This window comes from Cyprinodon variegatus, unplaced genomic scaffold (assembly GCF_000732505.1).
Source record: "Cyprinodon variegatus isolate N-32 unplaced genomic scaffold, C_variegatus-1.0 Scaffold101, whole genome shotgun sequence".
Taxonomy (NCBI): Eukaryota; Metazoa; Chordata; class Actinopteri; order Cyprinodontiformes; family Cyprinodontidae; genus Cyprinodon; species Cyprinodon variegatus.
Window position 1 is genome coordinate 1,308,636 of NW_015150554.1, and position 4,929 is coordinate 1,313,564.

The window sequence follows — 4,929 nt, forward strand, 5'->3', positions numbered from 1 at the left end:
TCTACAGACTGATCTGCGAGTGAAACCTTGAAAGCTCGCAAGATCAGGATGGTCTCACCAGGCTAGCGAGAAACAGCTCCTGCCTGCGAAGGTTCGCAAATGTAAAAATCTAAAGACATCCAGTGATTTAGCTTGTTGTGGTAAATAAATCTATCTCCTATTAATCTCTTTTACATGTACTTATGTAAGCATATAAACAGATTTATGATTGCTGAGTTTTATTCTGCCTCAGAGCTCCAAGGTCACAACATGTCTTAGATGAAGGGGGCTGTTTATGCTGTTGGGGCTGTTTGGCTCTTCCTGATGTTTTTATGAGGTTGTTCCTAAAACATTTACATTCTTTCTTCTGCTGTTTGTTTTTTTGCTTTAGCTAAAGATTTGCTTTGATTGTGACACAAACTTCAGTATTTCCATTGTTGTAACTAAGGGAGACGAACTGGCCAGATCAGAACAGGGCTGATTACTCTGCAATAAGGGCTGGATGATGTTCTCGCTTTGCAAAGACGAAATAAAATGCTAACTGGGTGAAATCCATCTATCTCTGTTTATTTAACTACAGTGAATAGTTGAATACTTTTTTTCCCACGACAGGTTAATCAACATCACCGCTATGAACAGATTGTGGAAAAAACTTTAAAATGTTTGCAATCTTGAAACCTGCTATAAAGATGAACTGAGGAGTATCATTTACATTTGCAATTTAAATGTTATTGTAAAATTTTGACAAAGGAAAATTATGAGAACGTGAAAAAGTTCTATATACATTAATTTAATAATAATAATAATCAACTGAACTTTATAAACTCACACTGCAGAAATTCCCTCTCTGCATTTAACCCCTCCCCTTGGGGAGCAGAGGGCTGCCATTGTGCGGCGCCCGGGGAGCAGGGTGGGGTTTAGGGTCTTGCTCAGGGACCCAGAGTGCAGGCTGCGGGGATCAAACCGGGTACTTGTAACCTTCCAAGAACACAAACGCACTTCTCTAACCACCAGGCCAACATTCGCCAAAACTTCAAACTTTACATTTACATCCTATCCAAATAATAACAGCTTATTTAAAACAAAGAACTGCTTAAATTAGAGGCAACGTCTTTCTGGAAACACGGAGGAGTGCAAGTTTTCTCTTTAAAAACACCCAAAGTTTACTAAGTACCCCCATTTCAAGCTGTTTTGATTCGTTTTTATTATATTTTCTAATATTCTACCCTGGTAGTTTGCGATGGATTACCTTTGTTATATTCTATATTCCACATTAAATGGAGACTTTATTGAAAATGTTTCTTCATAGAAGTATTTAGGTTTTTGGCTGGACAACAAACTTTACTTCAAAGTTGATGTTGAGAAGCTTGTAAAAAAGCTGAAACTACGGCTGGGGTTTTATTTTAGAAATAAAACTTGTTTTAACATGTCAGCCAGAAAAAACACTTGTGCAGGCTACTTTTTTAAATGTTTTGGACTATGGTGATGTTGTCTACATGCATGCTGCCTCTAGTGCTCTCCACCTGTTAGATTCTGTGTACCATAGTGCTTTACGCTTCCTAACTAACTCCTATTTCCGTAATCATCATTGTACGCTGTATGAACTGGTAGGCTGGCCGTCACTAAGCCTACGTAGACAACTTCATTTCTATATTTTTCTATACAAGGCCATGTTGGGTAAACTGCCGGCATATTTATGTAATCTCCTCAAGCTAAATTCCTGCCATTTTTATCTCCGTTCCACCAGGTGGCGCTCTTACCAGGTTCCAATGGTTTTTACTGAGCTGGGGAAGAAATCCTTCTCTTACTTTGCTCCATGGTCCTGGAATAATTTGCAAAACTTGCTCCATTTAAATGATCTAGTCCCATTGAATGAATTTAAGGCCATGTTAAAATGTAACTGCTCTATGTGACCTGTCTATCCCTCTATGTGAGATTTTCTATGTTGTATTTCTGTTTGTATTTTAACTGGTGTGCCGTCTTGGCCAGGTTTCCCTCGAAAAAGAGATTTCAATCTCAAGGGACTTCCTGGTTAAATACAGGTTAAATAAATAAAAAATATTCAATTTTCTGTTTTGTCTTGAAACAGTTTAAACTTTGGTTCTTGTCAGTTGTTTTTTTTTATCTTTATAAATATGCTGCTTAGAGACATAAATTCCTGAGGGGAAATGAGTTCTACCTCAGATCAAATCTGTTAAATGATTAAATGATTGGTTTCTGGGGTCTTACTGTTGGTATCTCTGGGGTTTTATCTCTTTTTCAGAAACAGTTCATGTCTAACCTTTATCTGTCATTTAATGCCTCCAGGTAGCAGGGCTAGAAGAGGATGAACTGCACATAAGGTACCGAATCAGTTATTTGGTCTAAGCTGAAGGTTTGCTGAGGAAATGCAATTAGAGATCATTTTTATTTTGCTTTGTTTTTTTTTTAGAACGCTCTACAGTTGAAAATGTCTCTGTGGATTGGACCAGAACACCAAACCTATTAACGGAAACAATCATGAGACTGAAGAACTAAGGAAATCAACCACATCATGGATTTAGTTTCTGGATCTCATGGATGGTTTTGTTCACTGAACACACTGGATAAAAATCAGCAATGGAAAACAAATTATGAGCTATTAATTAATGACTACAATCTGAGTCTCTGAGAAAAATGAATCAAAAAAGGTTTTTGTTTTAGTTTACAGTTAACATCACATGCTGGTATTTTTATTTCTTTTAACTGTGATTCATGCTTTATTTTGTTTTGTTTTAAAACAGTTTAAAACGGGGATCATGTATGTTTTCTGAAAGTTTTTTTCTTCCTATTATCTTTCTGTTATTGATGAAGAATAAATTAAAGCCACGATGAAGGTTCAGGTGTGCTGGTTTTGATTGAAGGACGGTTTCAATGTTCCTGATTCTTGCATCAGCATTCCTCCATTAGCCAATGTTAGAGGGAACGTGATGCTGCAGTGGGTAGCACCGCCGCCTTGCAGCAGGAAGGTTCTCGGTTCAATTCCCGGTCCAGGGTCTTTCTGCATGGAGTCTGCATGTTCTCCCAGAGCATACCTGGTTCTCTCCGGGTACTCCAGCTTCCTCCCACAGTCCAAAAACATGACTGTTAGGTTAATTGACTTCTCTAAATTCTCCTTAGGTGTGAATGGTTGGTTGTCTCTGCGTTGCCCTGGCAACCTGTCCAGGATGGACCCCGCCTCTCACCCGTAGACAGCTGGAGATACCAGGACCCCTGTTTTTTAACTTTTTTAGAATTGCTATGACCTGGAGGGCAGAGAATCTTCACCAACACATAAATCACCTGTTAGCTTCAGAATATCATCAACCTTCAGTTTCTCACTTTGAATCTTCTAGGAGTTCCTCATATCTGAAGGACAGGTTTTGACCTGTTGACTCTGAGTAAAGTTTCATCCAAAGGCAGGTCAACCTCTCCAGTTCTACAACCTTCATACCAGGAAGCAACCATCCACTCCTACCACCAGGGGGCAGCATTGTAGCACAAACTTCTTGTTTAAAAGCATAATTTCTAGAATTTATTTAGGGCAAAATTTTATTGTCAATGAATTTCACTCACTATTTTAATCTCCACTGGTTGATTCAGACGGCAGTGACCTGGTTTAGAGCAGAAGCATAAATCTATTAAATGTGAAGAGAACTAGAACTATTCATGAAGGAAGCCTTACTAATCCCGCCTTAACTGCAACATATGCTGTTATAACGCAGTTAGAACAAGTTAAACCGTACATTTCTCCACAGTGCGATCAATAAAGTTTATCATTCAATCAATCCATTTCCAAAGGCCAACGATGCTGATGTTAGGAAGTCTAAGACACCGAGTGAAGCAGAAAAGTATGTAAAGCTGTCGGTCTCATCTTCCTTTTGCTGCGCCTCAACAACATGGCTAGTTCTGCTGCAGCTCCCAGATCTGCTGGGTCCTGCTTCATGCCAGTGGCGTTACGCTACATGATTGCTTTTATCTTTTATTTTTATTTTTTTATTTTTTCTTATTTTTTCTTATTTTTTATCTTTATTATATTGTGTAGTTGGATGTGTGTATATATTATATAAAACTGTAACTGGAGCGTGTAAGAAAAGTCATTTCCCTCTGGGATTATTAAAGTATTTCTGATTCTGATTGGCTGAACGTTGCCACATGATGTAAACATTGTGGTTGCCGTGACAACAATAATAACATCACGCAGCATTATAGCGTGTTTAATGACTGACTGATAACAAAACTGAGAAAAATCTGTTTCTGGTGAACAAAGTAACTGTTAGACCCTGATATAAAGGGCTGAGTAGCGCTGTGGCTAGCTGGGCTCAGTAGCTAACAGGTTAGCCTATTTTAGCTCGGTCAGTTAGCCACATTAAGCTACACTACTTTGTACTTTCTGTCAACAACAATCTTTCGTTTTCTACAAGTAGAATAAATTTTTTCTTAGTCTAAAATCTCTATGAAAGTCATTTTTTGGGATTTTCCATCTGTCGTCCTCTGCCCTCAGATCTTAATAAGAAGAATAAAATAAACATTGACTTTTTCTGTCATCTTGTTAAAAGGCAGAGCTCAGTCTCATAAGGCAGGACTTTCCTTCCAAGCTGACAATGACTTTTTTCTACTTTCAGCTACTTTAGATTGCCGATTAAATGTTAAATAATAGCAAATACGGGGAAAAATATCTTCAGACTCAAGAAGAAATTAGATCCTTAAACTCGTAGGGAATCGGCTGTTCCAACCGTTTCATTCCCGAATTCTCCCAGTGGTGCCCGACTTTACACGAGTGAATAAAGTGAATGTGATTGGTTGATTAACAAGGGGGCGGATTGTTGTGGCAGAAGGTTCGCGAGCATGTTTGGTTGTGGCCGGTTTGTGGGAAGCATCTTGCTAACCAGTTAGCATCTTAGTGCTAGCAGGTTCCCAATGGGAAATTCCATTGGGACCAAGTAGCACTAA